This window comes from Oreochromis niloticus, linkage group LG9, assembly GCF_001858045.2.
Source record: "Oreochromis niloticus isolate F11D_XX linkage group LG9, O_niloticus_UMD_NMBU, whole genome shotgun sequence".
In the NCBI taxonomy this organism is placed as follows: Eukaryota; Metazoa; Chordata; class Actinopteri; order Cichliformes; family Cichlidae; genus Oreochromis; species Oreochromis niloticus.
In genome coordinates this window covers 27,168,301-27,195,806 of record NC_031974.2, presented here as the reverse complement: position 1 = coordinate 27,195,806, position 27,506 = coordinate 27,168,301, and the positions used below count along the sequence as shown (strand labels likewise).

At 44.7% G+C, this 27,506-nt stretch overlaps 13 non-coding genes across 13 annotated transcripts; all 13 read left to right on the top strand.

The window, feature by feature from the left end:
* Nucleotides 1–12,499: 12,499 nt before the first annotated feature.
* On the top strand, nt 12,500–12,571 carry trnag-ucc (transfer RNA glycine (anticodon UCC)). The gene has a single exon. It is a non-coding gene; the product is annotated as a tRNA-Gly (tRNA).
* Nucleotides 12,572–13,134: 563 nt separating this feature from the next.
* Nucleotides 13,135–13,216, top strand: trnas-aga (transfer RNA serine (anticodon AGA)). The gene has a single exon. It is a non-coding gene; the product is annotated as a tRNA-Ser (tRNA).
* A 1,355-nt stretch (nt 13,217–14,571) lies between these two features.
* On the top strand, nt 14,572–14,643 carry trnag-ucc (transfer RNA glycine (anticodon UCC)). Its single transcript has one exon. It is a non-coding gene; the product is annotated as a tRNA-Gly (tRNA).
* A 562-nt stretch (nt 14,644–15,205) lies between these two features.
* trnas-cga (transfer RNA serine (anticodon CGA)) lies at nt 15,206–15,287 on the top strand. The gene has a single exon. It is a non-coding gene; the product is annotated as a tRNA-Ser (tRNA).
* A 1,355-nt stretch (nt 15,288–16,642) lies between these two features.
* trnag-ucc (transfer RNA glycine (anticodon UCC)) lies at nt 16,643–16,714 on the top strand. Its single transcript has one exon. It is a non-coding gene; the product is annotated as a tRNA-Gly (tRNA).
* Nucleotides 16,715–17,275: 561 nt separating this feature from the next.
* Nucleotides 17,276–17,357, top strand: trnas-cga (transfer RNA serine (anticodon CGA)). Its single transcript has one exon. It is a non-coding gene; the product is annotated as a tRNA-Ser (tRNA).
* A 1,355-nt stretch (nt 17,358–18,712) lies between these two features.
* On the top strand, nt 18,713–18,784 carry trnag-ucc (transfer RNA glycine (anticodon UCC)). Its single transcript has one exon. It is a non-coding gene; the product is annotated as a tRNA-Gly (tRNA).
* Nucleotides 18,785–19,346: 562 nt separating this feature from the next.
* trnas-aga (transfer RNA serine (anticodon AGA)) lies at nt 19,347–19,428 on the top strand. Its single transcript has one exon. It is a non-coding gene; the product is annotated as a tRNA-Ser (tRNA).
* Nucleotides 19,429–20,783: 1,355 nt separating this feature from the next.
* trnag-ucc (transfer RNA glycine (anticodon UCC)) lies at nt 20,784–20,855 on the top strand. The gene has a single exon. It is a non-coding gene; the product is annotated as a tRNA-Gly (tRNA).
* Nucleotides 20,856–21,408: 553 nt separating this feature from the next.
* Nucleotides 21,409–21,490, top strand: trnas-aga (transfer RNA serine (anticodon AGA)). The gene has a single exon. It is a non-coding gene; the product is annotated as a tRNA-Ser (tRNA).
* A 1,984-nt stretch (nt 21,491–23,474) lies between these two features.
* Nucleotides 23,475–23,555, top strand: trnas-aga (transfer RNA serine (anticodon AGA)). Its single transcript has one exon. It is a non-coding gene; the product is annotated as a tRNA-Ser (tRNA).
* A 1,354-nt stretch (nt 23,556–24,909) lies between these two features.
* On the top strand, nt 24,910–24,980 carry trnag-ucc (transfer RNA glycine (anticodon UCC)). The gene has a single exon. It is a non-coding gene; the product is annotated as a tRNA-Gly (tRNA).
* A 562-nt stretch (nt 24,981–25,542) lies between these two features.
* trnas-aga (transfer RNA serine (anticodon AGA)) lies at nt 25,543–25,624 on the top strand. Its single transcript has one exon. It is a non-coding gene; the product is annotated as a tRNA-Ser (tRNA).
* The last annotated feature ends 1,882 nt before the right edge of the window (nt 25,625–27,506 follow it).

Genomic DNA, 27,506 nt, shown 5'->3' with positions numbered 1-27,506 from the left:
CAAACGGAACAATTGACGGAAAAAGTGTGGACTTTATACCAGTTTTTAAATTGTGTTGATAGGCCACGTAAAACTGGAGTTATGATAGAAATATATGCAATGGGTTTTTTTTTTCCTGAATACTATTGTTGTTTATATTTACTGCGGGACGAAACGGTAAAAACTGCATTTTATAAGGAAAACGCTCAAAAGCACACTCTCCACCTGTGAGCAAAAACAAAAGCAAAAAAACCCCACTCTTTCCTATTGGTCGAAAAATGTACCATGTCGACCAGTCAAAAAATGATATGGCAACATGGCATTTAGTTGTTTAGGAAGTGGGGAAGTTTTAGGAGTGAGTGTAGAAATTATTTTTTGGATTGGCACAAATATTTTGTGTGGCATCAAATTTGATGAATAACACCTGGTTGTTCTGTAAAAAGTTTTAAAAGTTTATTTAAAAAATGCTTTGGCTGCATTTTAACTATATATAACTATATAATTAATTGCCCAACATTGGTCATTATATACTGTATTTTGCAGACAGTGTTACAGGACTCTCTCCCAGACCACAGACTCATACTCATAATACAAGTCAGAGCTTTATAGAAAAAAAAAAAAAAATTGGAGTTCAAGTTATTTTTACTTCCAATAGAGTTATCATATACACAGGTCATGAACAAGATTTTTTAAAATTTTCATTGTAAGTGGGCTAAAGCAGTTAATTAAAAGTAGTCTAACATAAATGTAAATGCTGTAATTTGGTTATTTTAATAAACCATGTAACTTGGATGGATTCTATGCTGGCGTGACCACAGTGCACACGTCTGCTGTTGCTCACAGTGGTCCAAGGGATCGCTCAGGGAGTTTGTGTGTTTGCTCAGACACATGAAAAATTAGAGGGAACATTGCTAAAGACCAACAATGAGAACATAATTCACAATACAAAGTGACAAAAAATACAGGAAACTCAAAACACTCAGTCAAAAACCCAGGATCCTGACACCTCCCCCCCTCTACTCCTCACAAAAACAAGGCACAAACAGATATTGAAAAATAATGTGCGGCATAAAGCGAAAAAAGTGAGAGAGAGAGTGAGAGAAAGAAAAAAAACACGGCTCCCAATAAGGATCCTACTCCCATCGTTCACTTCAAAGAACCAGCTCTAAGCGCCGTTTCATTTGTAACTGACCCATCACTACTGTCCAGGGTAACCCAACCTCTCACGCTATGGTGGATGGGATAGGCTTCAGCTACCATGGATGGATGGTATTTTTGCTGCTGTTACATATAAAAAAGGCTCATTTGAACTGAGCAGCATGGTAGCTGTATGTGTTAGTTTGTTCTGGGGTTTGCAGTTTTTTAGAAAACCATAAGTAATGCAAAAATGTGAAGAACACAAAATATTAAATGATAAGACTGTTACGGCCCTGGCCATAATTTGAATCCCGGTGGCTGGTTTTTTGTTTTGTGTCTTTAAGAGTCTGCAGGTCCTTCCTGATTGGAGAGCTGGTGGCTGCTGATTGGTCTCCTGATCAAGTGGCTGTTTTGAAAAACCCTCTCCAGCAGTTGTCCCAGGGCAGAAACTGACACAGGGCTCTAGAGTGCGACCAATTTGGTCGCAAATGCGACCAAATTTTTCAGTGGTGCGACTAAAAAAAAATATTTGGTCGCACCGGTGCGACCAAATATTGGTAATATTGGTAACAAAAAAAAAAAAAAAGAATCTGCAACTCTCCGTGTGGTCAACAACAGACACACATTATGTCCCTATCGTGGACTAAACCAATCAGAGATAGTCAGGGGCGGGACCTCTCTGATTGGCCGTGGTCCAGTTGAAAGTGCAGGTGGAAGAGAGAGGTGAGTAGCTTGAATAAAGCGATATCAATTCATTAACGGATTCCACACAAAGACGTAAACACAGAGCGGACCCGACGCATCAGAATCAGCTTTGTCTTTCTCGGCTTTCTCACCCCACGGCCCGAACATGGACACGCTGTCGGAGCTTAGCGATTCTGATGTGTCGGGTCTGCGCTATGTTTCCGTCTTTTTTGCGCTGATTCTGAGCTGCAGGTTTTGTCTCTCCAACCAAAATTCGCCGAGCCAGCAGCAAAAGAAGCAGCAAACTACGCTTCACATTTGATCAATGTCGTCATGAATTCCCTCTGACTTTTGCTGTTTTGCTTCCACCACGATAAAAATCACACTTCATGCACAGCTCCCTCTCTCTCTCTCTCTCTCTCTGTACTTCAAGAACAGTTTCCCGTCTCAAATCTCTGTTTTCTGCATTATTCATTCGCTTATTACCCACCAGTCTACCGTTGTTTACAGCGCAGTCGGCCGCTGTCTTTTTCTTTTCTTTTTCTTTTTTTCACTTAAATGACCTCGGACAAGAAAGCCTAATTTCTGCTGTTCAATACTGAAGAAATTTAAACTTCTTAAAATTATGCAAAATTGCAGAATATTTTTAAGGTTATCTGCTATAAAACGCCAGACCAGGAAAATCTCCTTCATGTTTTTCTGTGTTTTATTCTCAGTTACTTTGACACAAAGGCATCTGCTGTGATGTTCACAATTCTGATGAAGTCTCATGTGTATCAGTACTGATAAATGATCAGAATTATAATATTTCTGACTGTCTGAGGCTAAATTGAATCAGGACTTTGAGAACCGGAATCGAATGGATTATAGAAATCAGTGATGATTCCCAGCCCTAGTGAGCAGCCTAGGCCTGACAGAAGTGGATGTAGCTGTGGGTAATAAGAAAAGATGAAAAGAACTATCGATAACTTTTGTGTTAAGTTAAGGACTGATCCGTCTGAAATTCATAGCCAGCTCTGACACGGTGCCATCAATCTTTGAATGCTGAAAAAACAGCAGTGTATCCAGAAAACACATTATATGCTGTGATAAATGCACTGCCCAAGTGTCCCCTCTCCCCACTGCCTTTCAGCAGCAGGCAGCAGCAAACAGGTCGTCAGAGGAGCCAAGATGATGATTAAGTTTAACATTTTCTACAATATTGACAAAGCAATTTAAGCACAAGTTTGTTAGTTAATAATTTAGAAATGAATATTGTCTGTATGGACTTCCCCCCAAAGAAAGTGCACATGTAAAACTGCGGTGTTTAGCGATGCGGTTGAAAAATTTGAGTGCGCCTAAGTTTTGTGCCGGTACGCCTAAATTTTTAAAGTTAGGCGTACCGGTGCGCCCATGGCAAAAAGTTAGTCTAGAGCCCTGTGACAGCAGCAGCAGACCCGTCTTTGGCCTCCAAACCCTCCGTGAATTTTGTGTGTGTGCTTTCCTGAGGACTGTTGAGCTTTGTAAATAGATTACTTTTCACGTGTAAATAGGTACTGAAGCTGAAGGGGGGAACCTTATTATTGTCTGTACTATTTTCCCCCGTTTATTCAGTTTGGGAGTTAGGGGTAGCACTTGTCTTTTGTTTGGTTTTGATTAAGCTAGGATTTAGATAGCACATCCCTTTTTTAAATACGCTTGTTTTGTTTGTTATTTTGGCCTTTGATCACCACAGAGTTAAGCTTTCAGTTTAGACACAATAAAACCACCTTTCACTTGTAAATTGGCTTCTGGGTATGGTTTTGGGGACCAGGGCGGGGTCACTTTCCTTCTAAACCTTATGTTTACCCCTAGGTACTCCTGTACCCCTAGACTGGGACATAACATAGAATGGGGGCTGATCCGCTCCATCCATCCATCCATCCATTCGCTTCTGCTGAGCCGCTCCACTTTATTTATTTATTTTGGTCATTCCTTTTCTTCGTTGTATTTTGTGGGTTGTCCACAGTCTTTGGTTGGCAGTTTTCTTGTAGTTTGGGAGGTAAACTAGCCACAGTGACTTTTGATGTGGATGATTTTGCACAACAGCCCACCATTGATAAATTGGATCAATGCACAAAGGCAGATTTGTTGTTAGTGGCTAATTTGTTTAATGTTAGTGTTCTCTTAAATGCGAGAAAGGCAGGGATTAAGCAATTTCTGGCAGAGCAGCTGGTGAAAAAAAGGGAGTCATCGCGAGGGTGAAATCTATAATGGTTGATGCTTCTGGAGGTTTGGTGGTGGATATGGGAGCAGAAGCTGCCGCAACCATACGACAAGCTTCCAGTGGACGGATGACACCAGGGGTGGAAGCTCCTGCACATTCAGGTCCCAAACACTGACCCAGCTGGTCAGTTACAAGCGGGAATGGTTACAGAGGATCTCAAGCTTGCCCTTTGCCAGAAAGAGGTGGAGCTTGAGACTAAGACCAAAGAAGTTGAGCTTATGCATCTATGCATAAGGGCTATGGAGCTGGATCCTTCCTCGCAACGCAATGCTACTTCTACCCCTGTGAATACAACTTCTGACACATTCTCCTCTGACCAGTTCAATACCAGCAAACAAATTGCCTTAGTGCCACCTTTCAGAGAAAGTGAGGTTGATTCTTACATGCCTTTGAACACATCACAACCACTTTAAAACGGCCCAAAGATGTTTGGAGTTTATTATTGTAATGCACATTGGTGGGGAAAACACAAGAAGTGTGTGCGAGCTTGTCTGTTGATGATAGTCTGAATTATGAAATTGTGAAATCCACTATTTTACGAACTTATGAGTTAGTTCCTGAGGCATATTGGCAAAAGTTTCAGTCATGAGAAAAATCTGCCAACCAAACACATGTAGAGATTAGCTGCCAGTAAAGAGAAGGATTTTACTCAGCTAAGAGAAGTGGTCCTATTGGAAGGATTCTGCCTGAAAATGTTGTTGTGTATCTCAATGAGCAAAAGGTGGATTCGTTGTCTAAAGCTGCTGTTCTCACAGATGAGTTTGTGTTGACCCATCACGCGACGTTTTCGGCTGTGCACCGTGAATATACTCCGTTGTCTAAACCTGCAAGGAGCTTAATGGTTTCTCCTAGGCATCAATCTCATCCTGATCCAGTTCTTATGATCTGTCGAGAATGTTTTTATTGCCATGAAACCGGACATCTCATTGGTAATTGTCCATCGCTTTGGCACAAAGAGCAAGCTCAAAACTAAAAAAAACCAAAAAGTGTTGGTTTTGTTCGGTCTGTCGCTACTCCTAATTTCATAAGTGATGAACCAGGAAATGACGGTCTTCACAACAGTTACCAGCCTTTCATTTCAAAAGGGTTCCTCTCACTGACTAGGAAAGAGGAAGATCACGTGCCGATTGTAATTTTACACGATACTGGGCCTACCCAGTCTCTCATTTTGGAAAGTGCGTTGCCTTTTTCCAGTGACTCATTTTGTGGGGCTGACACTCTCATGTGGGGAGTGAAAATGAGTGTGTTAAGGGCTCTGCTACACAGAGTTTTCCTGTAGTCACCTCTTGTTTCAGGCCCGCAACAGTTGGGGTGCACTCACTTGCCCATGCACGGTGTTACTATGATTCTGGGGAATGATCTAGCAATCCCTGAGGTAATTGAAAACCCCGTCGATAATTTTTTTTTGTTTCCAATCCTGCTGCTGACAATCTGCCCTCTTTTCTTCATGCCTGTGTTATCATTCGTATGCACAAGTACAAATACGGTGATGTTGACTTGTCTGACTCTTTCCTGTGTTCTGAAGATAATCCTGAGAAAGCTGAACCGCCTGTGGAAAAAACAGAAGAATGTGTGTCTGATAGCCTGCTACCTGCTGCACCTGTCCTGTCTTTTGAGGTAAAAAAAACCCAACTGATTTTGTCCTTGTGCAACAGAATGATCCAACTCTGGCCAATTGTTTACCAGCTGCAAATTCCAGCGATCAGAATTCCAGTGTTTACAGTATTGAAAATGACGTGTTAATTCGTAACTGGAATCCCCCCTCATCTAGAGATCTTGACTGGAATGTATTTCAACACGTAATGATACCACAAACGTTCCAACCCCAGTTACTCAGCTTATGTATCTCTGCATAAGGGGTATGGAGCTAGATCCTTCCTGGCAACGCAATGCTACTTCTACCCCCGTGAATACAACTTCTGACACATTCTCCTCTGACCAGTTCAATACAAGCAAACCAGAAACTCTGAAATATTAGACAATTTAAAATCCCACCTAAAACATTTGGATGACGCTGCCCACACGATGTGTGCTATCTAATCAAAAATCACCCTTCCCTGCTGCTGACACTCCATTTTGCACCACTGTCCTAGAATATGACATCGATGTAGAGGACCATCCCCCGATCGAATAACACGCTTATTCTGTGAAACCTACCAAACGTGTACTTTTTAAGCAAGAAGTTTTCTACTTGCTGGAAAACGGTCTAGCTGTCCCAAGTTCCAGTGCATGGAGTTCCCCGTGTCTCCTTGTGGACAAAACCCCATGATTTTTGAAAAGTAAACAGTGTGACCAAACCTGACTCCTACCCTAGCCCCCAAATGGAAGACTGTGTTGATAGGGTTGGCTCTGAAAAGTCTGTCACCAAACTGGATTTTTTAAAGGGTTATTGGCAAGTTCCACATTCATCAGAAATTTCCACTTTTGTCACTCCTGATCATCTTCTTCAATATACCGTCACTGTCTTAAGCTGTGTCAAAAATTGTGAAGCATACCTAGATGAAATTGTAGCCTATTCAGACATCTTGGAACACTCACAGAAGAAACAGAAAAGTTCTGTGTCTTCCTGATTGGAGAGCTGGCAGCTGCTGATTGGTCTCCTGATCAAGTGGCAGTTTTTTTTGTTTTTTTTAAAAAACCCTCTCCAGCAGTTGTCCCGGGCCAGAAACTTACAGCAGCAGCAGACCCATCGTTGGCCTCCAAACCCTCTGTGACTTTTGTGCGTTCATCTAGGGTTTAGATAGTAACAAATCATATAAGTAACAAATCATACATGACAACATATAGCATGCCAGCGTGCAAATACTGTATGAAGAAAAACAAAGAAGCTACAGCATGAGTAGGTTTTGATTTTCAGTTTTATAGAACATCATCAGCTTTCATTTGAAACCAGTTCCTTAATCAAGTGCTGCAACTTCTGTTTATTCAGATTTTTCATGAACACAACAAAATGAAAACAGAGCACATTAAAACTTGCAGGTTGTGGTTTTGAGCTTTGAGGCATTTATTTCAAGATTGCTCCAAAATAATTAACAAGTCTTTCAAGAGCACAAAAGGTATGTTGGTATAGAAATCCTATGTGAACATGATGACACAAATTTAAACAGCTGAAGTATATGGAGACTAAATTTTGCATTAGTATTTCTGTTTTTAAAAATTTGAAAATTAGTTCCTGGTTCAACTTCTGTTTAATCAAATCAGTTATGACCACAAGGAATCGCGTGAAAGCAGTTGGGTGAAGTTACAACAGAAAAGTGAACTTAAAAAGCGGCAGAATATTGTTCATTTAATTTCACTAAACTGTGAAACAGACACATTTTGTTACAGCACTCGGTCTGGTGACCCAGTGTTTGTGTTTTTGGTTTAAGTTATATTCTTTGAATTACTGTTTTCTGTTTTTATTTATACAAATATTTATAGTTTCTGGTTTCCACGTTTTCTGTTCTGTTTCTGTGCCTCCTCCATGTTCCTAGTGAAGGTTTTAGTTCTGTATTCTTGTTCTCTTTTTTTTGTCTCCGTGTGTATGCTTGTCTTCGATCTCTGTCACTATGTCTTCCTTGTGTTCCACGTCTAGTTACTTTGGTCTCTGTGCTTCATGTTTCCTCTGCTCCAGAGTCTCAAGCTGTGTCCCAAAACGTCGGCTGCATCCTCCGGAGGCCGCATTTGAAGGCCGATTACGTCACAGCCAGGCGATGAAGCCTGTCCCAATTCGTCGACTCCTTCAAATGCGGCCGACAAATGCGTCCTTCATTTCCCAGAAGTTGAAGGATGGGTCGGGTGTGTCCTTCGTGGCCCACCATATCCCAGAATTCATAGCGCGGTCCAGCCAAATTTCAGCTGCCAACAATGGCGGCCGCTACTAAGTTTTAAAATTAGCCTTATTAATCTTTCTGGGTCACAAAATAAACTTTTAACATATTTTCAGGCGAGAAAGTAGCTGTGTAAACTTCAAATATCTGCTTGGTTTATCAAGACATCAAGACGTGCGCTGACATTTTCGGAGATGTCTGTTACCCACCCGCTCGATAGCAAGCCGGGGGGGGGTTCAATGGTCACTCCAGCCGGCGAGACCCCCCGCTCTTTCACTACTCAGGTTAAACATGATATATAAGTCACTCGGATAACTTAGAAATGTAATTGTTTGCCTATTTTCGGTGTTTTATTTGTTCCAGAGTAAATCGGTTTGGCTGAGATCAAAGTTATTAGATTATTAGATTAAATAAAACTTTATTAATCCCCTGGGTGGGTTCCTCCGGGATTTTCACACAGCTGAATAAACGTCAAACAGAAAACTGATTAAACCGAATTATGAGACGGTCGATAATTTACGCCAGTGTCCTGTTATATTTTAGATAGCAAGGAGCAGACGGCCGAATTTATTAAAGAAAAACAAACATTAGCCAACACACGGTTCATCAGATTCCAGAGATGCTGTAAAAAGGTCATAAAGTTAATACTCCGCTGTAAAAAGAAGTAACACTGGTTTCAAACACAGTGTCACACTGTATTCACTTCTCCCCTGTAATTTTCATATTTTCTCCATAACACAGTGTAATTTAATCACCAACACACAGCCTGTAACCACAGTTTTCTTCACTCAAAATCTCAGTAATCCTGTGGTAGAAAAACATCATTAAGATGCGTCCTGCTATAAATCACATGATCGAATCACATGATTAACCATCTGCTGTAAAAAGAAAGGTAAATGTTAGCGCTGCGCATTCGTATACACTCTTTCTCACAGTAATCTCTGTGAGCAACACAAAGTAGTTAATGACACACCCATGGTGAATTCACAGACACAGAGAATTTTAAACTAAAAGGCTAAATTTGCAGAGTTCACATAGTCATGTGACCCAAGTTTCCTCTTGTGTTCTCCTTCTGTTCCTGCAATAGAGACACACATAGAGATACATCCACACCTTTGTCAGGTGGGGGTTAACTTCACACAATGGTGTTAAGTCAGTCAGTCTTGTCAGCTTTTGTCAGTCAGTTTTTCCACTCATTTTTTATTTGCTGACAGTAGAATCTCTCGTGACGCAATAAGTTTCTACTGCCAGCAATGACATCATTTCAAAAGAAAAAGAAAAACTTTAGAATCGGATTACGTCGCTGAATCCTTTTTGACAGGGACTTGTTTTCTGATTGTCCCAAATAAGTGGCTTTCTCCCAAGCCCATTTTAATTTTTGGAGAAACTCAACTTTTGCAACAGTTTTCTCGACGACGAGTCGTATAACGCTTCTATTCTAATCGTGCATATCTGCTCAAACAGAGATCATCACACACAACATTCAGTGCACCATGAAAGTAACAAAATAAGAAGAAAGGAAAGAAAAGGAAAGAAAGGCCTTGTTAAGTCATGACACGTGTTCTTCATGCCAGGGGGATAAATTGTAACAACCCATTTGGCAGGCTCAACTTAGTAACAAAAGACAAATCAACAGCTAGATCAATCTCAAACATTCATCCAATCAGCCACACACAACATACAGCATAACCCTGTTGTCTCATCACATAATAAGTTTCTTCTCATGTAACCAAATGTGTGCCATGGTAAAACTTCTTCACACACCAGAAACGCACAATCAGCTCACTCAGCCCACTCATTTAAGACCCCTCATCAGCATTCTGTTTTCCTCTATGATGCAGTCATCTGTCCTACTAATAATATTCAGTCCACTAGTCTATGTATCACTTTCATCTTACTAGTGACTTGGACAAGATGACAAACAGAATCTCATGCTTAAGATGCTGTCTGGTCTTCATGAGTATCATTGTATGTGTATATGCATGTAGGGTTAGTATGGTTGATGCATTTTCTGTATGTTTTTGTGTTCCTCTCATCACATTTTTATTATTCTCATCACTGCTTAAAACAACACACACATCTCTCTCTCTCTCTGTTTCTTTTTTTAAACTGTCCTTTCCTCCAAAACAGAAAGTAGCATTACAGCTGTTTCAGGCTGAGAAACACCAAACACTCTTCGTGTTATCATTCATCAACACAACTATGTTATTTCTTTGTCCGCTGGGCAGGTGACCAGCAGAATCACGTCTGCCCCAGCTTTTCACACACACCGTGACGTCAGACACACTCACACTCACTTCTGCTTAGCGCACAATTTCACTTCATTCTTCAACGATCCACACACCACGTGCTGCCCAATAAAAACTTTGCTGTGTATTTCATCCTCTTTCAAGGCAGACTTCTTTTAAGTTTGCAGCAGGCAACGCGACTTACCCCAAAACCCAGGCTACGTGTACATAACAGGTCACCGAAATCCGTTAACACCGCTTAGGTTTCCTTCTGTGTTGCTGCGTTCACTTTACTGGCACTCATACACATATACGCTCATTCACACTCTTTTTAGGCCTATAATCCCCCTTACCGCGGCGAGCTCTTTCCTCCTTACCATTGGTGGAGAAACCATACACTCAACGCCCTTAACTGCGGAGAACCTTTTTTTTTTATCTTTATAGAGCTCTATCCTCCTTTCGGTGGAGAAACCGTCCTTACCCTCCTTCTATTCGGTGGAGAAACCTCTTTAAACCTCCTTCGGTGGAGAAACCGACTTAACCCTCCTTAAATAAATCAAAAAAGATTAAAAACAAACAAAAACACTGGCGGAGAAACCAGGCAGCTTGCGTCTACACGCACAGCTTGCGCACTCACGTACCTGCTTTAACGCACGGGCACGTAGCCGCTCTCTAAGGCCTTCTGTACTCACTGTTCGTGTTGTTTCTGTTCATGGGAAGAGTCTCTGGTTCCCGTCAATCGCCATCCATCCCGAGGGGAGTTCAGGCGCAAACTGTCCGGCCTGGAACAAAGCAAGGTACTACGGCTTTCGTCAATCGTCCCAGATGATGGCTGCTAGCAGACTGCGGTGGCGTCCTCTCCCTCTCCTCGGTGAATGCGATGTGTTAGGCTCCGGCTCGGAGGACCAAATAAATGTTGGGTCTAAACTCAGACCCCGCTGTATCCAGGACTTATTCCCATGAAAGAAAAACAAGGCAACAGTGTTCGATCGATTACTTGCGCAAGGGAGGCCTTTGGTCAAGAACCAGCTCTTGGAGCCCACGCTCCTAACCTGTCTCCAGCCCAAAGTCCTTCAAAGAGCAGCTTCCCTCGCAGCTATTTATTGACAAACTGTTACAGTTCACACAATAGTTTACAACACGTACCTCCCCTCTTAACCCCCCTTGGTTACAAAGACGAGGCACTGTATGTATATATGTGTGTGTGTGTGTGTGTGTGTGTCTGTGCGTGTGTGTGTGTGTGTGTGTGTGTGTGAGAGAGAGAGCCCTCCTGCTGGGCAGAAAGCTTACATCAAACAGACCTTCCAGATAGGATGTGTCTGTAATCAAACCTACAGCCCCTCACCCAAAAACTCAAGAATCTGGGGAGGGGGACTGTGGAACTGCTTTCATCCCACAGTTAAACAATGTAGAAATGGATGGTAAGCATAAAAATGACAAACATTAACAATTCACTCTAACAATTTCATTGTTTGAAACACTGCTTTTCACTTCAGCTCTTTGTATGTAATAACTTTGCTCTTCTCCACAGCTGGCTGACGGACACACAAAAGCGCAAGCAAGAGTGGCCACAGACCCACTATGCCGGCCTTTGTACACTCTCTCCATCTAATGATAGAGAGGAAGGATGCATTCACTACTTCTAGCCTCCACTATTCAAATTCATTATTTTCAGGGTGTCCTAAAAGCTTCCTGAAAAGAATTACGCTTGTTCCAAAACGCTGCATCCAGAGTACAGTCAGGGACTAGAAGGAGAGCGTATATTTCCCCCATATGGACTTCTCTCTTCATTGGCTCCCTATTAAATCCCAAATAAAATTCCAAATACTTGCCCTCACACACAAGGTCTTGAATGATCACGACCAATTTTGTCTACAAGATCTCACAGTGCCATATCATCCCAACAGAGTGCTTTGCTCTCAGACTGCTGGCTTCCGACGGGATTTAAAGGTAGAATGGAAGGCAGAGCCATCACTTTTCAGGTCCCTCTCTGTGGAATCAGCTCCCACTTTGGATTCGGGACACAGACACTTGCTCTCATTTTTTAATTAAGCTTAAAACCTTTTTGCCAGTGTCCAAATAACTTGAAAGAGGAGCCAAGGAAGTCATCGTCCCAGATTCACACCTTTTCACACCTTGTCTGGTGTGACCTGAAGAAGTCGCGTGACCATTGCGACTCTCAAGGTGCTAACAATCACGCAAGGCGTTAGATGCGTGAGAGGCCACACTTGAATGGCAAAGAAGCTTTGCTGATGAGATTAAATGTGCAGTTGCATGAAACCACTAGTCTTTTTAGGGATCTACCTTTTGAGCAGTTTAGAAGCTGACAAGCGTGTAATCAAAATGCCCACCTTGTTAATTGTCCTGAAAGGCTGTATAAACAGGACAATGAATCAGTAATGTTGCCAGCTTTCATAGCGATGGTGGTATAGTGGCGAGCATAGCTGCCTTCCAAGCAGTTGACCCGCGTTCGATTCCCGGCCATCGCAGTTGCCACTAGTAGTGCTGTTCAAGCAGGTCTGCGTGCAGTTTTACACTAAAACTGTTCTCCGCTCTTTCTGCAAAGGCTTACAATGTCAAGCCAGGTGCATTCTTCATCGGCCTCGCTGCTGCCGTTTGCTGTGGAAAAGCACTGCTCACACAGGCTTTAAGGTCTCATCGCCTGTTACATGAAACTGGGATTTGACACGCTACTTCTTCATAAAGACACCCAGTCCCACTTTAAACGTTTTGCTGAATGTTTGGAATGAAGATAACATTCTACTAACCATGTACTGATCAGCTCTTTGCAGGTGGCAAAATCATCAGCTGTGTGTGTAACTGTTCATGCAAGCAAGCAAGCAAGCTAATGTCAGCCAGCTGTGCTGCAACCGCAGCTGTGCTGCACCGATCTGACGGAACTGCAAAACCACAAGCTTTCGCACCAAAGCCATGCAGCTACCGCATTTACAATCCAGCGTGGCCGTTGTTGAGCAGATCCGACTTGAAAGACGTATGACGTAGGACTTGGAAGACGCATGTCTTTCAAGTATGTAGTCAATGGGCAAATGTGGTTGTTGTGGCCGAGCGGTCAAGGCGATGGACTAGAAATCCATTGGGGTCTCCCCGCACAGGTTCGAATCCTGTCGACAACGGTCAGCTATTTTGCGGCAGTCCACACGTCGACTTGAGAAGAAGCCGCGGTATGGAGATCACCTGAGAGGGTGCCAGGAGAAATAGCCCGACCTTTGCTCCAGAAAATAGAGCACGCAGTAGCAATGGACCCAGCTATGTCCTGGCAAAATTAGGCACACCTTCAGTAAACATGGCGTCCTTCAGTCAGTCTTTTAGCCACCCCAGACGTGCTCCTGTGCTGTCGTCCAGGATCCTGTCTGAGTACCGCCGTTGCAAGCCGATGACTGATGCGTCTGACAAATGCTGAATGCATTGCAAAAGGACTGGGATCGGGATTGGACGGACAGCGGATTTCACTGGGAATGGGACAACAGCAGAAATAGCTTCAAACATCAAACATTACTGCATGAAAAGCACAAAGAGTGGACACATTTCATTGTTTGAAACACTGCTTTTCACTTCAGCTCTTTGTATGTAATAACTTTGCTCTTCTCCACAGCTGGCTGACGGACACACAAAAGCTCAAGCAAGAGTGGCCACAGACCCACTATGCCGGCCTTTGTACACTCTCTCCATCTAATGATAGAGAGGAAGGATGCATTCACTACTTCTAGCCTCCACTATTCAAATTCATTATTTTCAGGGTGTCCTAAAAGCTTCCTGAAAAGAATTACGCTTGTTCCAAAACGCTGTATCCAGAGTACAGTCAGGGACTAGAAGGAGAGAGTATATTTCCCCCATATGGACTTCTCTCTTCATTGGCTCCCTATTAAATCCCAAATCAAAATCCAAATACTTGCCCTCACACACAAAGTCTTGAATGATCACGACCAATTTTGTCTACAAGATCTCACAGTGCCATATCATCCCAACAGAGTGCTTTGCTCTCAGACTGCTGGCTTCCGACGGGATTTAAAAGTAGAATGGAAGGCAGAGCCATCACTTTTCAGGTCCCTCTCTGTGGAATCAGCTCCCACTTTGGATTCGGGACACAGACACTTGCTCTCATTTTTTAATTAAGCTTAAAACCTTTTTGCCAGTGTCCAAATAACTTGAAAGAGGAGCCAAAGAAGTCATCGTCCCAGATTCACACCTTGTCTGGTGTGACCTGAAGAAGTCGCGTGACCATTGCGACTCTCAAGGTGCTGACAATCACGCAAGGCGTTAAATGTGTGAGAGGCCACACTTGAATAGCAAAGAAGCTTTGCTGATGAGATTAAATGTGCAGTTGCATGAAACCACTAGTCTTTTTAGGGATCTACCTTTTGAGCAGTTTAGAAGCTGACAAGCGTGTAATCAAAATGCCCACCTTGTTAATTGTCCTGAAAGGCTGTATAAACAGGACAATGAATCAGTAATGTTGCCAGCTTTCATAGCGATGGTGGTATAGTGGCGAGCATAGCTGCCTTCCAAGCAGTTGACCCGGGTTCGATTCCCGGCCATCGCACTTGCCACTAGTAGTCCTGTTCAAGCAGGTCTGCGTAGAGTTTTACACTAAAACTGTTCTCCGCTCTTTCTGCAAAGGCTTACAATGTCAAGCCAGGTGCATTCTTCATCGGCCTCGCTGCTGCCGTTTGCTGTGGAAAAGCACTGCTCACACAGGCTTTGAGGTCTCATCGCCTCTTACATGAAACTGGGATTTGACACGCTACTTCTTCATAAAGACACCCAGTCCCACTTTAAACGTTTTGCTGAATGTTTGGAATGAAGATAACATTCTACTAACCATGTACTGATCAGCTCTTTGCAGGTGGCAAAATCATCAGCTGTGTGTGTAACTGTTCATGCAAGCAAGCAAGCAAGCTAATGTCAGCCAGCTAGCTGCAACCGCAGCTGTGCTGCACCGATCTGACGGAACTGCAAAACCACAAGCTTTCGCACCAAAGCCATGCAGCTACCGCATTTACAATCCAGCGTGGCCGTTGTTGAGCAGATCCGACTTGAAAGACGTATGACGTAGGACTTGGAAGACGCATGTCTTTCAAGTATGTAGTTAATGGGCAAATGTGGTTGTTGTGGCCGAGCGGTCAAGGCGATGGACTCGAAATCCATTGGGGTCTCCCCGCACAGGTTCGAATCCTGTCGACAACGGTTGGCTATTTTGCGGCAGTCCACACGTCGACTTGAGAAGAAGCCGCGGTATGGAGATCACCTGAGAGGGTGCCAGGAGAAATAGCCCGACCTTTGCTCCAGAAAATAGAGCACGCAGTAGCAATGGACCCAGCTATGTCCTGGCAAAATTAGGCACACCTTCAGTAAACATGGCGTCCTTCAGTCAGTCTTTTAGCCACCCCAGACGTGCTCCTGTGCTGTCGTCCAGGATCCTGTCTGAGTACCGCCGTTGCAAGCCGATGACTGATGCGTCTGACAAATGCTGAATGCATTGCAAACGGACTGGGATCGGGATTGGACGGACAGCGGATTTCACTGGGAATGGGACAACAGCAGAAATAGCTTCAAACATCAAACATTACTGCATGAAAAGCACAAAGAGTGGACACATTTCATTGTTTGAAACACTGCTTTTCACTTCAGCTCTTTGTATGTAATAACTTTGCTCTTCTCCACAGCTGGCTGACGGACACACAAAAGCTCAAGCAAGAGTGGCCACAGACCCACTATGCCGGCCTTTGTACACTCTCTCCATCTAATGATAGAGAGGAAGGATGCATTCACTACTTCTAGCCTCCACTATTCAAATTCATTATTTTCAGGGTGTCCTAAAAGCTTCCTGAAAAGAATTACGCTTGTTCCAAAACGCTGTATCCAGAGTACAGTCAGGGACTAGAAGGAGAGAGTATATTTCCCCCATATGGACTTCTCTCTTCATTGGCTCCCTATTAAATCCCAAATCAAAATCCAAATACTTGCCCTCACACACAAAGTCTTGAATGATCACGACCAATTTTGTCTACAAGATCTCACAGTGCCATATCATCCCAACAGAGTGCTTTGCTCTCAGACTGCTGGCTTCCGAAGGGATTTAAAAGTAGAATGGAAGGCAGAGCCATCACTTTTCAGGTCCCTCTCTGTGGAATCAGCTCCCACTTTGGATTCGGGACACAGACACTTGCTCTCATTTTTTAATTAAGCTTAAAACCTTTTTGCCAGTGTCCAAATAACTTGAAAGAGGAGCCAAGGAAGTCATCGTCCCAGATTCACACCTTGTCTGGTGTGACCTGAAGAAGTCGCATGACCATTGCGACTCTCAAGGTGCTAACAATCACGCAAGGCGTTAAATGCGTGAGAGGCCACACTTGAATAGCAAAGAAGCTTTGCTGATGAGATTAAATGTGCAGTTGCATGAAACCACTAGTCTTTTTAGGGATCTACCTTTTGAGCAGTTTAGAAGCTGACAAGCGTGTAATCAAAATGCCCACCTTGTTAATTGTCCTGAAAGGCTGTATAAACAGGACAATGAATCAGTAATGTTGCTAGCTTTCATAGCGATGGTGGTATAGTGGCGAGCATAGCTGCCTTCCAAGCAGTTGACCCGGGTTCGATTCCCGGCCATCGCAGTTGCCACTAGTGGTGCTGTTCAAGCAGGTCTGCGTAGAGTTTTACACTAAAACTGTTCTCCACTCTTTCTGCAAAGGCTTACAATGTCAAGCCAGGTGCATTCTTCATCGGCCTCGCTGCTGCCGTTTGCTGTGGAAAAGCACTGCTCACACAGCTTTGAGGTCTCATCGCCTCTTACATGAAACTGGGATTTGACACGCTACTTCTTCATAAAGACACCCAGTCCCACTTTAAACGTTTTGCTGAATGTTTGGAATGAAGATAACATTCTACTAACCATGTACTGATCAGCTCTTTGCAGGTGGCAAAATCATCAGCTGTGTGTGTAACTGTTCATGCAAGCAAGCAAGCAAGCTAATGTCAGCCAGCTAGCTGCAACCGCAGCTGTGCTGCACCGATCTGACGGAACTGCAAAACCACAAGCTTTCGCACCAAAGCCATGCAGCTACCGCATTTACAATCCAGCGTGGCCGTTGTTGAGCAGATCCGACTTGAAAGACGTATGACGTAGGACTTGGAAGACGCATGTCTTTCAAGTATGTAGTTAATGGGCAAATGTGGTTGTTGTGGCCGAGCGGTCAAGGCGATGGACTCGAAATCCATTGGGGTCTCCCCGCACAGGTTCGAATCCTGTCGACAACGGTTGGCTATTTTGCGGCAGTCCACACGTCGACTTGAGAAGAAGCCGCGGTATGGAGATCACCTGAGAGGGTGCCAGGAGAAATAGCCCGACCTTTGCTCCAGAAAATAGAGCACGCAGTAGCAATGGACCCAGCTATGTCCTGGCAAAATTAGGCACACCTTCAGTAAACATGGCGTCCTTCAGTCAGTCTTTTAGCCACCCCAGACGTGCTCCTGTGCTGTCGTCCAGGATCCTGTCTGAGTACCGCCGTTGCAAGCCGATGACTGATGCGTCTGACAAATGCTGAATGCATTGCAAACGGACTGGGATCGGGATTGGACGGACAGCGGATTTCACTGGGAATGGGACAACAGCAGAAATAGCTTCAAACATCAAACATTACTGCATGAAAAGCACAAAGAGTGGACACATTTCATTGTTTGAAACACTGCTTTTCACTTCAGCTCTTTGTATGTAATAACTTTGCTCTTCTCCACAGCTGGCTGACGGACACACAAAAGCTCAAGCAAGAGTGGCCACAGACCCACTATGCCGGCCTTTGTACACTCTCTCCATCTAATGATAGAGAGGAAGGATGCATTCACTACTTCTAGCCTCCACTATTCAAATTCATTATTTTCAGGGTGTCCTAAAAGCTTCCTGAAAAGAATTACGCTTGTTCCAAAACGCTGTATCCAGAGTACAGTCAGGGACTAGAAGGAGAGAGTATATTTCCCCCATATGGACTTCTCTCTTCATTGGCTCCCTATTAAATCCCAAATCAAAATCCAAATACTTGCCCTCACACACAAAGTCTTGAATGATCACGACCAATTTTGTCTACAAGATCTCACAGTGCCATATCATCCCAACAGAGTGCTTTGCTCTCAGACTGCTGGCTTCCGAAGGGATTTAAAAGTAGAATGGAAGGCAGAGCCATCACTTTTCAGGTCCCTCTCTGTGGAATCAGCTCCCACTTTGGATTCGGGACACAGACACTTGCTCTCATTTTTTAATTAAGCTTAAAACCTTTTTGCCAGTGTCCAAATAACTTGAAAGAGGAGCCAAGGAAGTCATCGTCCCAGATTCACACCTTGTCTGGTGTGACCTGAAGAAGTCGCATGACCATTGCGACTCTCAAGGTGCTAACAATCACGCAAGGCGTTAAATGCGTGAGAGGCCACACTTGAATAGCAAAGAAGCTTTGCTGATGAGATTAAATGTGCAGTTGCATGAAACCACTAGTCTTTTTAGGGATCTACCTTTTGAGCAGTTTAGAAGCTGACAAGCGTGTAATCAAAATGCCCACCTTGTTAATTGTCCTGAAAGGCTGTATAAACAGGACAATGAATCAGTAATGTTGCTAGCTTTCATAGCGATGGTGGTATAGTGGCGAGCATAGCTGCCTTCCAAGCAGTTGACCCGGGTTCGATTCCCGGCCATCGCAGTTGCCACTAGTGGTGCTGTTCAAGCAGGTCTGCGTAGAGTTTTACACTAAAACTGTTCTCCACTCTTTCTGCAAAGGCTTACAATGTCAAGCCAGGTGCATTCTTCATCGGCCTCGCTGCTGCCGTTTGCTGTGGAAAAGCACTGCTCACACAGCCTTTGAGGTCTCATCGCCTCTTACATGAAACTGGGATTTGACACGCTACTTCTTCATAAAGACACCCAGTCCCACTTTAAACGTTTTGCTGAATGTTTGGAATGAAGATAACATTCTACTAACCATGTACTGATCAGCTCTTTGCAGGTGGCAAAATCATCAGCTGTGTGTGTAACTGTTCATGCAAGCAAGCAAGCAAGCTAATGTCAGCCAGCTAGCTGCAACCGCAGCTGTGCTGCACCGATCTGACGGAACTGCAAAACCACAAGCTTTCGCACCAAAGCCATGCAGCTACCGCATTTACAATCCAGCGTGGCCGTTGTTGAGCAGATCCGACTTGAAAGACGTATGACGTAGGACTTGGAAGACGCATGTCTTTCAAGTATGTAGTTAATGGGCAAATGTGGTTGTTGTGGCCGAGCGGTCAAGGCGATGGACTAGAAATCCATTGGGGTCTCCCCGCACAGGTTCGAATCCTGTCGACAACGGTCAGCTATTTTGCGGCAGTCCACACGTCGACTTGAGAAGAAGCCGCGGTGTGGAGATCACCTGAGAGGGTGCCAGGAGAAATAGCCCGACCTTTGCTCCAGAAAATACAGGACGCAGTAGCAATGGACCCAGCTATGTCCTGGCAAAATTAGGCACACCTTCAGTAAACATGGCGTCCTTCAGTCAGTCTTTTAGCCACCCCAGACGTGCTCCTGTGCAGTCCTCCAGGATCCTGTCTGAGTACCGCCGCCGCAAGCCGATGACTGATGCGTCTGACAAATGCTGAATGCATTGCAAAAGGACTGGGATCGGGATTGGACGGACAGCGGATTTCACTGGGAATGGGACAACAGCAGAAATAGCTTCAAACATCAAACATTACTGCATGAAAAGCACAAAGAGTGGACACATTTCATTGTTTGAAACACTGCTTTTCACTTCAGCTCTTTGTATGTAATAACTTTGCTCTTCTCCACAGCTGGCTGACGGACACACAAAAGCGCAAGCAAGAGTGGCCACAGACCCACTATGCCGGCCTTTGTACACTCTCTCCATCTAATGATAGAGAGGAAGGATGCATTCACTACTTCTAGCCTCCACTATTCAAATTCATTATTTTCAGGGTGTCCTAAAAGCTTCCTGAAAAGAATTACGCTTGTTCCAAAACGCTGCATCCAGAGTACAGTCAGGGACTAGAAGGAGAGAGTATATTTCCCCCATATGGACTTCACTCTTCATTGGCTCCCTATTAAATCCCAAATAAAAATCCAAATACTTGCCCTCACACACAGGGTCTTGAATGATCACGACCAATTTTGTCTACAAGATCTCACAGTGCCATATCATCCCAACAGAGTGCTTTGCTCTCAGACTGCTGGCTTCCGACGGGATTTAAAAGTAGAATGGAAGGCAGAGCCATCACTTTTCAGGTCCCTCTCTGTGGAATCAGCTCCCACTTTGGATTCGGGACACAGACACTTGCTCTCATTTTTTAATTAATCTTTAAACCTTTTTGCCAGTGTCCAAATAACTTGAAAGAGGAGCCAAAGAAGTCATCGTCCCAGATTCACACCTTGTCTGGTGTGACCTGAAGAAGTCGCGTGACCATTGTGCCTCTCAAGGTGCTAACAATCACGCAAGGCGTTAAATGCGTGAGAGGCCACACTTGAATAGCAAAGAAGCTTTGCTGATGAGATTAAATGTGCAGTTGCATGAAACCACTAGTCTTTTTAGGGATCTACCTTTTGAGCAGTTTAGAAGCTGACAAGCGTGTAATCAAAATGCCCACCTTGTTAATTGTCCTGAAAGGCTGTATAAACAGGACAATGAATCAGTAATGTTGCCAGCTTTCATAGCGATGGTGGTGTAGTGGCGAGCATAGCTGCCTTCCAAGCAGTTGACCCGGGTTCGATTCCCGGCCATCGCAGTTGCCACTAGTAGTGCTGTTCAAGCAGGACTGCGTACAGTTTTACACTAAAACTGTTCTCCGCTCTTTCTGCAAAGGCTTACAATGTCAAGCCAGGTGCATTCTTCATCGGCCTCGCTGCTGCCGTTTGCTGTGGAAAAGCACTGCTCACACAGGCTTTGAGGTCTCATCGCCTCTTACATGAAACTGGGATTTGACACGCTACTTCTTCATAAAGACACCCAGTCCCACTTTAAACGTTTTGCTGAATGTTTGGAATGAAGATAACATTCTACTAACCATGTACTGATCAGCTCTTTGCAGGTGGCAAAATCATCAGCTGTGTGTGTAACTGTTCATGCAAGCAAGCTAATGTCAGCCAGCTAGCTGCAACCGCAGCTGTGCTGCACCGATCTGACGGAACTGCAAAACCACAAGCTTTCGCACCAAAGCCATGCAGCTACCGCATTTACAATCCAGCGTGGCCGTTGTTGAGCAGATCCGACTTGAAAGACGTATGACGTAGGACTTGGAAGACGCATGTCTTTCAAGTATGTATTAATGGGCAAATGTGGTTGTTGTGGCCGAGCGGTCAAGGCGATGGACTAGAAATCCATTGGGGTCTCCCCGCACAGGTTCGAATCCTGTCGACAACGGTCAGCTTTTTGCGGCAGTCCACACGTCGACTTGAGAAGAAGCCGCGGTATGGAGATCACCTGAGAGGGTGCCAGGAGAAATAGCCCGACCTTTGCTCCAGAAAATAGAGCACGCAGTAGCAATGGACCCAGCTATGTCCTGGCAAAATTAGGCACACCTTCAGTAAACATGGCGTCCTTCAGTCAGTCTTTTAGCCACCCCAGACGTGCTCCTGTGCAGTCCTCCAGGATCCTGTCTGAGTACCGCCGCCGCAAGCCGATGACTGATGCGTCTGACAAATGCTGATTGCATTGCAAGAGGACTGGGATCGGGATTGGACGGACAGCGGATTTCACTGGGAATGGGACAACAGCAGAAATAGCTTCAAACATCAAACATTACTGCATGAAAAGCACAAAGAGTGGACACATTTCATTGTTTGAAACACTGCTTTTCACTTCAGCTCTTTGTATGTAATAACTTTGCTCTTCTCCACAGCTGGCTGACGGACACACAAAAGCGCAAGCAAGAGTGGCCACAGACCCACTATGCCGGCCTTTGTACACTCTCTCCATCTAATGATAGAGAGGAAGGATGCATTCACTACTTCTAGCCTCCACTATTCAAATTCATTATTTTCAGGGTGTCCTAAAAGCTTCCTGAAAAGAATTACGCTTGTTCCAAAACGCTGCATCCAGAGTACAGTCAGGGACTAGAAGGAGAGAGTATATTTCCCCCATATGGACTTCTCTCTTCATTGGCTCCCTATTAAATCCCAAATAAAAATCCAAATACTTGCCCTCACACACAAAGTCTTGAATGATCACGACCAATTTTGTCTACAAGATCTCACAGTGCCATATCATCCCAACAGAGTGCTTTGCTCTCAGACTGCTGGCTTCCGACGGGATTTAAAAGTAGAATGGAAGGCAGAGCCATCACTTTTCAGGTCCCTCTCTGTGGAATCAGCTCCCACTTTGGATTCGGGACACAGACACTTGCTCTCATTTTTTAATGAAGCTTTAAACCTTTTTGCCAGTGTCCAAATAACTTGAAAGAGGAGCCAAAGAAGTCATCGTCCCAGATTCACACCTTGTCTGGTGTGACCTGAAGAAGTCGCGTGACCATTGCGACTCTCAAGGTGCTAACAATCACGCAAGGCGTTAAATGCGTGAGAGGCCACACTTGAATAGCAAAGAAGCTTTGCTGATGAGATTAAATGTGCAGTTGCATGAAACCACTAGTCTTTTTAGGGATCTACCTTTTGAGCAGTTTAGAAGCTGACAAGCGTGTAATCAAAATGCCCACCTTGTTAATTGTCCTGAAAGGCTGTATAAACAGGACAATGAATCAGTAATGTTGCCAGCTTTCATAGCGATGGTGGTTAGTGGCGAGCATAGCTGCCTTCCAAGCAGTTGACCCGGTTCGATTCCCGGCATCGCAGTTGCCACTAGTAGTGCTGTTAAAGCAGGTCTGCGTACAGTTTTACACTAAAACTGTTCTCCGCTCTTTCTGCAAAGGCTTACAATGTCAAGCCAGGTGCATTCTTCATCGGCCTCGCTGCTGCCGTTTGCTGTGGAAAAGCACTGCTCACACAGGCTTTGAGGTCTCATCGCCTCTTACATGAAAATGGGATTTGACACGCTACTTCTTCATAAAGACACCCAGTCCCACTTTAAACGTTTTGCTGAATGTTTGGAATGAAGATAACATTCTACTAACCATGTACTGATCAGCTCTTTGCAGGTGGCAAAATCATCAGCTGTGTGTGTAACTGTTCATGCAAGCAAGCAAGCAAGCTAATGTCAGCCAGCTAGCTGCAACCGCAGCTGTGCTGCACCGATCTGACGGAACTGCAAAACCACAAGCTTTCGCACCAAAGCCATGCAGCTACCGCATTTACAATCCAGCGTGGCCGTTGTTGAGCAGATCCGACTTGAAAGACGTATGACGTAGGACTTGGAAGACGCATGTCTTTCAAGTATGTATTAATGGGCAAATGTGGTTGTTGTGGCCGAGCGTCAAGGCGATGGACTAGAAATCCATTGGGGTCTCCCCGCACAGGTTCGAATCCTGTCGACAACGGTCAGCTTTTGTGCGGCAGTCCACACGTCGACTTGAGAAGAAGCCGCGGTATGGAGATCACCTGAGAGGGTGCCAGGAGAAATAGCCCGACCTTTGCTCCAGAAAATAGAGCACGCAGTAGCAATGGACCCAGCTATGTCCTGGCAAAATTAGGCACACCTTCAGTAAACATGGCGTCCTTCAGTCAGTCTTTTAGCCACCCCAGACGTGCTCCTGTGCAGTCGTCCAGGATCCTGTCTGAGTACCGCCGCCGCAAGCCGATGACTGATGCGTCTGACAAATGCTGATTGCATTGCAAGAGGACTGGGATCGGGATTGGACGGACAGCGGATTTCACTGGGAATGGGACAACAGCAGAAATAGCTTCAAACATCAAACATTACTGCATGAAAAGCACAAAGAGTGGACACATTTCATTGTTTGAAACACTGCTTTTCACTTCAGCTCTTTGTATGTAATAACTTTGCTCTTCTCCACAGCTGGCTGACGGACACACAAAAGCGCAAGCAAGAGTGGCCACAGACCCACTATGCCGGCCTTTGTACACTCTCTCCATCTAATGATAGAGAGGAAGGATGCATTCACTACTTCTAGCCTCCACTATTCAAATTCATTATTTTCAGGGTGTCCTAAAAGCTTCCTGAAAAGAATTACGCTTGTTCCAAAACGCTGCATCCAGAGTACAGTCAGGGACTAGAAGGAGAGAGTATATTTCCCCCATATGGACTTCACTCTTCATTGGCTCCCTATTAAATCCCAAATAAAAATCCAAATACTTGCCCTCACACACAGGGTCTTGAATGATCACGACCAATTTTGTCTACAAGATCTCACAGTGCCATATCATCCCAACAGAGTGCTTTGCTCTCAGACTGCTGGCTTCCGACGGATTTAAAAGTAGAATGGAAGGCAGAGCCATCACTTTTCAGGTCCCTCTCTGTGGAATCAGCTCCCACTTTGGATTCGGGACACAGACACTTGCTCTCATTTTTTAATTAAGCTTAAAACCTTTTTGCCAGTGTCCAAATAACTTGAAAGAGGAGCCAAAGAAGTCATCGTCCCAGATTCACACCTTGTCTGGTGTGACCTGAAGAAGTCGCGTGACCATTGCGACTCTCAAGGTGCTAACAATCACGCAAGGCGTTAAATGCGTGAGAGGCCACACTTGAATAGCAAAGAAGCTTTGCTGATGAGATTAAATGTGCAGTTGCATGAAACCACTAGTCTTTTTAGGGATCTACCTTTTGAGCAGTTTAGAAGCTGACAAGCGTGTAATCAAAATGCCCACCTTGTTAATTGTCCTGAAAGGCTGTATAAACAGGACAATGAATCAGTAATGTTGCCAGCTTTCATAGCGATGGTGGTTAGTGGCGAGCATAGCTGCCTTCCAAGCAGTTGACCCGGGTTCGATTCCCGGCCATCGCAGTTGCCACTAGTAGTGCTGTTCAAGCAGGTCTGCGTACAGTTTTACACTAAAACTGTTCTCCGCTCTTTCTGCAAAGGCTTACAATGTCAAGCCAGGTGCATTCTTCATCGGCCTCGCTGCTGCCGTTTGCTGTGGAAAAGCACTGCTCACACAGGCTTTGAGGTCTCATCGCCTCTTACATGAAACTGGGATTTGACACGCTACTTCTTCATAAAGACACCCAGTCCCACTTTAAACGTTTTGCTGAATGTTTGGAATGAAGATAACATTCTACTAACCATGTACTGATCAGCTCTTTGCAGGTGGCAAAATCATCAGCTGTGTGTGTAACTGTTCATGCAAGCAAGCAAGCAAGCTAATGTCAGCCAGCTAGCTGCAACCGCAGCTGTGCTGCACCGATCTGACGGAACTGCAAAACCACAAGCTTTCGCACCAAAGCCATGCAGCTACCGCATTTACAATCCAGCGTGGCCGTTGTTGAGCAGATCCGACTTGAAAGACGTATGACGTAGGACTTGGAAGACGCATGTCTTTCAAGTATGTAGTTAATGGGCAAATGTGGTTGTTGTGGCCGAGCGGTCAAGGCGATGGACTAGAAATCCATTGGGGTCTCCCCGCACAGGTTCGAATCCTGTCGACAACGGTCAGCTTTTTGCGGCAGTCCACACGTCGACTTGAGAAGAAGCCGCGGTATGGAGATCACCTGAGAGGGTGCCAGGAGAAATAGCCCGACCTTTGCTCCAGAAAATAGAGCACGCAGTAGCAATGGACCCAGCTATGTCCTGGCAAAATTAGGCACACCTTCAGTAAACATGGCGTCCTTCAGTCAGTCTTTTAGCCACCCCAGACGTGCTCCTGTGCAGTCTCCAGGATCCTGTCTGAGTACCGCCGCCGCAAGCCGATGACTGATGCGTCTGACAAATGCTGATTGCATTGCAAAGGACTGGGATCGGGATTGGACGGACAGCGGATTTCACTGGGAATGGGACAACAGCAGAAATAGCTTCAAACATCAAACATTACTGCATGAAAAGCACAAAGAGTGGACACATTTCATTGTTTGAAACACTGCTTTTCACTTCAGCTCTTTGTATGTAATAACTTTGCTCTTCTCCACAGCTGGCTGACGGACACACAAAAGCGCAAGCAAGAGTGGCCACAGACCCACTATGCCGGCCTTTGTACACTCTCTCCATCTAATGATAGAGAGGAAGGATGCATTCACTACTTCTAGCCTCCACTATTCAAATTCATTATTTTCAGGGTGTCCTAAAAGCTTCCTGAAAAGAATTACGCTTGTTCCAAAACGCTGCATCCAGAGTACAGTCAGGGACTAGAAGGAGAGAGTATATTTCCCCCATATGGACTTCTCTCTTCATTGGCTCCCTATTAAATCCCAAATAAAAATCCAAATACTTGCCCTCACACACAAGGTCTTGAATGATCACGACCAATTTTGTCTACAAGATCTCACAGTGCCATATCATCCCAACAGAGTGCTTTGCTCTCAGACTGCTGGCTTCCGACGGGATTTAAAAGTAGAATGGAAGGCAGAGCCATCACTTTTCAGGTCCCTCTCTGTGGAATCAGCTCCCACTTTGGATTCGGGACACAGACACTTGCTCTCATTTTTTAATGAAGCTTTAAACCTTTTTGCCAGTGTCCAAATAACTTGAAAGAGGAGCCAAAGAAGTCATCGTCCCAGATTCACACCTTGTCTGGTGTGACCTGAAGAAGTCGCGTGACCATTGCGACTCTCAAGGTGCTAACAATCACGCAAGGCTTTAAATGCGTGAGAGGCCACACTTGAATAGCAAAGAAGCTTTGCTGATGAGATTAAATGTGCAGTTGCATGAAACCACTAGTCTTTTTAGGGATCTACCTTTTGAGCAGTTTAGAAGCTGACAAGCGTGTAATCAAAATGCCCACCTTGTTAATTGTCCTGAAAGGCTGTATAAACAGGACAATGAATCAGTAATGTTGCCAGCTTTCATAGCGATGGTGGTTAGTGGCGAGCATAGCTGCCTTCCAAGCAGTTGACCCGGGTTCGATTCCCGGCATCGCAGTTGCCACTAGTAGTGCTGTTCAAGCAGGTCTGCGTACAGTTTTACACTAAAACTGTTCTCCGCTCTTTCTGCAAAGGCTTACAATGTCAAGCCAGGTGCATTCTTCATCGGCCTCGCTGCTGCCGTTTGCTGTGGAAAAGCACTGCTCACACAGGCTTTGAGGTCTCATCGCCTCTTACATGAAACTGGGATTTGACACGCTACTTCTTCATAAAGACACCCAGTCCCACTTTAAACGTTTTGCTGAATGTTTGGAATGAAGATAACATTCTACTAACCATGTACTGATCAGCTCTTTGCAGGTGGCAAAATCATCAGCTGTGTGTGTAACTGTTCATGCAAGCAAGCAAGCAAGCTAATGTCAGCCAGCTAGCTGCAACCGCAGCTGTGCTGCACCGATCTGACGGAACTGCAAAACCACAAGCTTTCGCACCAAAGCCATGCAGCTACCGCATTTAC